Source organism: Pinus tabuliformis, chromosome 2_2 (genome assembly GCF_031772625.1).
Source record: "Pinus tabuliformis cultivar Carrire ecotype Pingquan chromosome 2_2, CPIR1, whole genome shotgun sequence".
Lineage (NCBI taxonomy): Eukaryota > Viridiplantae > Streptophyta > Pinopsida > Pinales > Pinaceae > Pinus > Pinus tabuliformis.
Window position 1 is genome coordinate 383,623,651 of NC_142300.1, and position 7,204 is coordinate 383,630,854.

Here is a 7,204-nt window from a genome sequence, read left to right on the forward strand (position 1 = left end):
ATATTATCCATATTATAACTCAATTACTTTATATAATAACTAACCATATATCCATATTATAACTCAATTACTTTATATACATTTTAGTATTTTTATATAATAGCAAACCATATTATTTCCTTTAACACTTATAGAATATTTTTAAAAATTTTAATAAAAAATTTGCATTTAGTTTATTCTAAATATATTTTTATTATATATTAATTTCATAATATCTAAGATATTATTATTTTTAAAATTATATTATATTATAAAATAATAAATATTTAACTTTTTAAAAATAAAAACAAAATAATCATTTTAATATTTTTTAAAATTTATTAAATTAAAATATTTGAATAAACAGTTAACCAAAAATATATAATTTTCATTAAAAGAATCTAATAAATCCTGTCAATTTTATCATGGCAAAAGTCACTATTAAAACTCTAATTCTAATTTTAAAAGAATAAATTTGATCAATTTTAAGCATCATAAAAATTACTATAAAATTCTAACCTTACCCTAAATACATATAAAAATAAAATGGCATTTTTCTATAATTTGGTAAAATTGGTTGAGATATTCTATAAAAAAAAAAATAGTATTTCTCATAATCTACTAAAATTTATAGAGATATTTCTGAAAATATCTATCAAAATTTTATAAAATGGCATTTTTCCATGATTTAATAAAAACCTTTAGCGATATTTCTGAAAATCTGATGAAAAAAAAAAAAAACATTTTAGTTAATAATTAAACTACACTTAAAAAGAATTATAAAATTGATGCCATTTGTACCCATTATATGTAACACCTGACAAATCCAACCAACTATAAATCAAATATAATATATTTTCCAGATGATAAAACATATAAGAATACAGTAGAAAAATGGAAAATGGTGCAGCGGTGATTAGGTGATGATAGTAATTGCGGTACACGATATTTGGAATATGTCGGGGAACAATTTCCACAGGCACATTGGCAGAACTTAGCGAAACTACGTCCACAAACACTTGCACAAATTCTCTTATTCTCAATCCCGCAACTTATTTAACCTAGGGTCCTATGGCCATACGCATTTGCGAAACCATAAAACATTCATAACGGTAACCCAGTCGTAGTTGTTCCTCAATAGGCACTCGGTCGACGATAATTTTCAATATCTGGTCCTTTACGTCCTTGTTCCATACGGATAAGCCATCTCCGTATCTAAAGAGAAATTGAAGTCCTCGTGCTGTATTGAAAGTATAATTACCCATTTTTATGTTTGAATTCGAATTCCATATGATATGATAAAAAATTAAATGGAATTTTTTTAATTAGCTAAAAAAATTGATATTATACATCTTAAAAATTTGAAAATGTAATTTTATTTTTTCTAACAATAAAATATTATATATTTTTTTTTCTATTTCATTTTAGGGTTTGAACACTTTCTAATAACTTATTTTCCAATATCTTGATAATATAACAATTTTAAAGAAGCAATTCACCTCTAAAAAAATATACCTATTTTTTTGCTTGAGAACTTAAATCTAAAATCTAAAGAATATATTAGCTTTCTATCCATTATCTAATAAATAAAAAGATAATTAAAACATCACCATTCTAAAGTTATTTATATAGTATTTGTTAAAATAGAAATAGATTTTAAAAATTAGTAATAATCTATTTTCAACCATTTTTTATTTTTTTTGTTTTCTTGACTTTACCATCTTCACTATCTTCCAAAGCAAGAGCTAATTTGAAAAATATAAATTTTCCGATTTCAAAACTGTTTCTATTTTTCTTCCTTTTCTATATGTAACTTTTCTAAATATCCATCCTTATTATTATATTCTATATATATTAAGACTTTAACATTATATACCCACAAATCCTGATCAAAAGAGATAAGTATATGTATGTGTTTCATCTTCTAATCAAAAAATCGAGCGATGTAAGTATATTGATAGTTTCATCTTTTCATCAGAAAACCCAAGCGAACAACCATCATTGGGTGGCGAGAGAACTCACTTCAAGCCCAATTTCTGTCTGGGATGGCACACTCGCACAAGATCTAGACTCATTGCAGCGATATAATCAGTAACATAGAATTGTATGCATGCAAATAAATCTCGATTTAGATGCTAAATACCTCGAAATTTTCAAGTCGTCGATGAGTCTGACCGTAAATTCTGAGAGCTCCTGCATCTTAGACGGAGAATATATTTGCTCCAGAACGTTGTTGGGGAGAAGTTGACCCATCAAGAGAAGGGGAAACAAATTTAAAATACACATCCCTGAAGCTAGTGCGCGCATTCTTTATGTACTCATTAAACGTGGGCACATGAGCAGTTGCTATCCATTCTCCTTCCTGCAAATAAGACTCAAGATAGCGCTGCCACTGAAAATACAACCAGGGAAAGTACATTAATGGTTAATCGTTAATGTGTTAATCTTCTTCCCCCTTTCAATTAAAAAATCTCAAAAGGTCTTTTCCACCGTCAATCGGCTTCTTAGTAGGTCGGTGGAAGTAAAATTAAAAACTAATAACATCCCATTAAGCTAATCCCACTACAGAATCACATATCACATACGCTACTGCACTTTAGTGTGGCTGCCATATCCCGCTTTTGCACTTTGACGACTTGATCAGCCAATTCATTCGCTGTTTTGAAGAAAAACCGGAATGCAATTTTTATGTGGTGTGGAAGCATAGTTACCAAGTTCGTCATACGAAAAAAAATTCGATCACTTAAAAATTAATACGGAAAAAATTCGAGAGTAAACATCTACAAATATTTAAATATATTGTTTTCCTAATATTTTGAAATTTTAATATATACAAATGTCTATTATTTTCTAATCACATTAATCTAATCAAATCAAATTCTTTACTGTAACTATTAACAACAATATTTATTATTCTATATAATACAAACTTTAAATATTATAATTTAATATTTACTCAAATTTCTTTGTATTTAAATTTAATGAATATATAATACATATTTTTGTTATATTAAATGTCCTAAATAATCTATTTATCACTTTCCTTAACTTTTAACAGATTTTATTAACAACCGTCCTTAAAAAAAAATACTTCCTAAAATCTCATCAATTAAAAAACCAACCATTAACAACTTTGCTTAAAATACATACTTCCTAAAATCTCATCAATTAAAAAGCGAACCAGCTTTACCATTCATTAAGACTTATATTAACCTGTCATCTCACAGGTCTGGAAACTTAGAGATTAAAAAACCAACCAATAACAAGCTTGCTAAAAAAATATACTTCTTAAAATCTCATCCATGAAATTTACCATTCATTAAGACTTAACCTGCCATCTCACCGCTCTTGGGAAGTTGCTCTGATGTCCATCAAATCTAATTTCGTTAATGGAAAGTTGAATCTGATTTTAACGGTTAGTTGTATGCAGTTTTATGGATGCGATTTTAACAGTTACCTGTAGGCAGTTTTATGGAGGCGAAAGGGTTTTGAAGAGCAGATGGAGGACCTGGCGGCGAAAGGGTTTTGAAGAGCAGATGGAGGACCTGGCAAAACTGCTGTTAGCTGTTATCTCCTGTAAACTGAATCGGCTGTGGAAAAGAGTTTTTGAGGAGCAGAGGGGCGACGTGGAAAACTCTGTAAATTGAATTGGCTGTGCGGAAAACTGTTATGCGCTCTTATAAACTGAGCATGACGTACCGAACTTCGAATTAACGAATTAGTTCGCAAACCGAACCGAATTGCCGTATTTTCGAATTTTTTCTATCAATTCTACCGAATTTGGTAACTATGTGTGGAAGGTCATCTATCAGTGAAAGATCCCATCTGAAAATGGCACAAAAAATTTTCAAGATATATAACAGGCGCAGAAAATATATGATTGGAATATTCTGGGAAACTAGAAATAACTCAATTGGCAATTTGCACAAAGTCTCTATAATTTGAATTCACCGTCTGACTGCCTCTGTGGTGGCTTTCAGTTCATCCAAGAGACCGTGAGTGTCATAGAAGTCATCTAGAACAGCTGCCAACACACAAACTTGTGCGAAGGCAATTCTGCTTTGAGAGAATTCGGGCTCGAAAATGCATGTAGCCGCCCAGAAAACAAATTCCACCTGACGTATCCTATAGAAATTCAGCTGTGCAATTTCTGACTCTCGCCACCACCTACGCAGGACAAAAAAGTATTGCAGAGGGTGAACTCTTATCATGATATGCCAAAATTCACAATGAGTATATATTTATTCTGCGTAATATTAACGAGATTTATTTAATTACAACCACATTTAGGTATGGAGACTAATTTTTCCAGTAATATTAGGAAAATGTTTACACTATGATGAATTTATATGCAGATTGTTATTATGAAAGATATTTATTTTTTAATGTTATTAATAATATGAAAAAAAATACCTGTGGTTCAGTTTTTGACCGGTCACAGATTCAAATTTTATGCGACAGGTTGAGAATGGAGGTTATTTTTTGAATTAAACTTATTAAGAAATCTAAAAATTTAATTTAATTTAATACAACGTAAATTGTGATAATAAATATACTATTATGGATGAATAAGTCTTCTTCCATACCCAGAATTAGATTAAAAAAAATGACTAAAAAGAATATTATGAATTATTAATAATAATTTTGAAATTTACCAAAGTGATTGGTCGGCTTTAAACATACACTCACGGACTATTACCGAGATGAGAAATTGCAATATACTTACACCAATGTTAACTGCCAAAGCTCAGCACATTCAATGATCGATTATATTTTTAAAATAAGCTTATAAATATTTTTATTTTTTAAAATTCAACCTGCATTGAACTGTTAAAAAAACGCTCTCGACGCTATAAACTATGAAAATGGCAAGTACCGATCACTACCTTGTAATAAACTGTAACTCTTTCTGATGTATGCATTGCAGGATATTGAAGTCCAATTTGGTAACTCCAGAACTTTTTGGTTGAAATTCGACCTAAATAAAAATTTGGAAAGAAGATTTAGCATGGCATTACAATTTTCGTAATTCGAAGATAAGTCTAATATATATAATTAAGAGGGCCAGTACTTGAGCCACGAGCTGTTTTGTCCATATATTTCAATAAAGCTCCTTGCCTCCCATCTGGGCGCACTGCAATACCAGGGAAACTCCAATGCGTACTTTACCTAAACAACAGTATGAAGTTAAATACTTTATACACCATGGACACCATCCTTCATTTAATTTTAATTAAGACTTTGATCTACCTCTTCCAAAAGACTTTGATCTACGGCGATCACATCCCTGCGTCCAGCTAAAACTTGATTTAGATATTCTCTTGTGAAAGCGTTTGCCTCTTGCATCACTTTTTCTCCGGGAAATGAAATGTCTGAAGCTCGAAGTAACGACAACATGCTTCTCACTCGTTTCTCTCCAGTAAAATTGCAGAAGAACCTCGCGTTTTCGCCCTTGAAATTCTCCAACACACCTGTTTGGAAACTTTGGAATATAAGTACAGAATTGAATTAAAAATAATAAAAATAAGCATGTGTTTTGATAGTAAAAAATTAAAAATGTAGTTAAACACCTACATCTATTCTCTTATTTTTTTTTAAACAACTACACCTATTACATTAAAAATTTCCAACACATTCGTTCAATGTTTATTAATATAAAAAGAACTTTTGATGAATGCGTCAGCGGATAACACCTTTAATGAGCCCATTTAATACGCGTCAGCTACGAGATTCGAATCCCGGACGGAATTAACAAAATCCCTACAAGATCAACTACAGCTAGGCCATCCTCTTTTTTTTTTTTTTTCTTTATGCAAATATGTATACCTGCTGTTTGTTATCGAGGAGATTCATTAAGTAGGTTATTTGAGTTTGGAACTTGTCTAAAGTTCAATGTTTATTAATAAACGTTTTCACTTTCACCATTCAACTTAGGCTAGCCCAATATAGTGCGCTCTTTCACTTATACTGCCTAACAATATTAGAAAATATCTTGAAGCTTTACATCAAATTAATTGCAGTTGATACCACCTGAAGACACGTTATATCGATGCAGTCGGAGAGCACGAAATCCTAACGCTGTCGCATTAAGATCTTTGCAGGAATCGCTCGATCCCACTCCGATGCCCTTTTCGTTCAGATTCACGCTAAATTAAATTTATTTATCTGTCCAGATTCACATACCTGTAAACGTAATCTAGGGCACCTGTTTTTATTTCATGTTGAAAATGTCGATCAATTCCAAGGCATTCCAATGTGTCAACTATGTGAAGACGTTTGATTAGATCATAATTGCTATCTTCCATTTCGCTCAAAAGTAATTGCTTTATCTCCTCAACAAGCATTCCAACGCGTTCATAATATGCCGGTGCCTAATTAGAGTTCAGTGCAATTAAAAAAAAACATAGAGAATGAGATAGATGCCACGATAGGCTCACAGGTAACCACCAAAAAAAACACTAAAAAGCAGATGACAGAGCTAGAGATAGGTGCCATGTGAGAGAGAGAGATTGAAAGTATACCCCATAGGGCGAGTTGAGGGATTGTATGAACTCATCGTCCCACACGTTTCCGTGGCGATTGGCCGTGCGTCGAGGGATGGAAAATTCATTGCTCATTTTGGTGGAAGCAGATTCAGAAATCTCAGCCATAACAGCACGCTTTGCTATGCGATTTACTTAATGAGTGGACCATAGCGGCTCGCTTATATATATATACACGCCTAACACTACAATTTCCTGGTTGACATAAAAAAATACGAAGCCTCAGATGACATCGATGCTAAAAGACAAATCGCACAGAATATTTGAGAGAGTTCGGAGTATCAGACAAAAAATTTGGGATAATTTCTATGCCCTCCCACTGATAATATTATAGTGTGAAATCGTCGGAATATTGGTGCTTTCAAGGAAATATGGATTATGCGCACGAGAAAAGCTTGAACGTAGCTAATTAAACTATGTCATATATTTTTGCAACATTCAGTCAGAGTAAAGTTAAAATTAAACTATATTTTATATATATTTGCGAAAGGTCGGCCAGAGTTAAGTTAATATTAAACTATATTTTATATATATTTGCGAACGTTAAGTCATAAAGTTAATATGAAACTATATTTTATACATATATATGCGAACGTTAAGTCGTAAAGTTAATATTGAACTATATACAATATATTTTTGCGAATGTTAGGTCAAAGTTAATTGCATGATGTTAGGTGAATGTT

At 31.3% G+C, this 7,204-nt stretch overlaps 1 pseudogene across 1 annotated transcript; it reads right to left on the reverse strand.

Annotated features, from left to right (window-relative positions):
- Window positions 1–2,067: 2,067 nt before the first annotated feature.
- Window positions 2,068–6,639, reverse strand: LOC149192863 (delta-selinene-like synthase, chloroplastic; annotated as a pseudogene). The gene is made up of 10 exons (XR_016255016.1): window positions 6,501–6,639; window positions 6,163–6,350; window positions 6,010–6,125; window positions 5,230–5,450; window positions 5,051–5,148; window positions 4,866–4,957; window positions 3,931–4,146; window positions 3,771–3,804; window positions 2,565–2,672; window positions 2,068–2,371 (listed from the first exon to the last, which is right to left on the reverse strand). The product of XR_016255016.1 is annotated as a delta-selinene-like synthase, chloroplastic (transcript).
- Window positions 6,640–7,204: the final 565 nt, after the last annotated feature.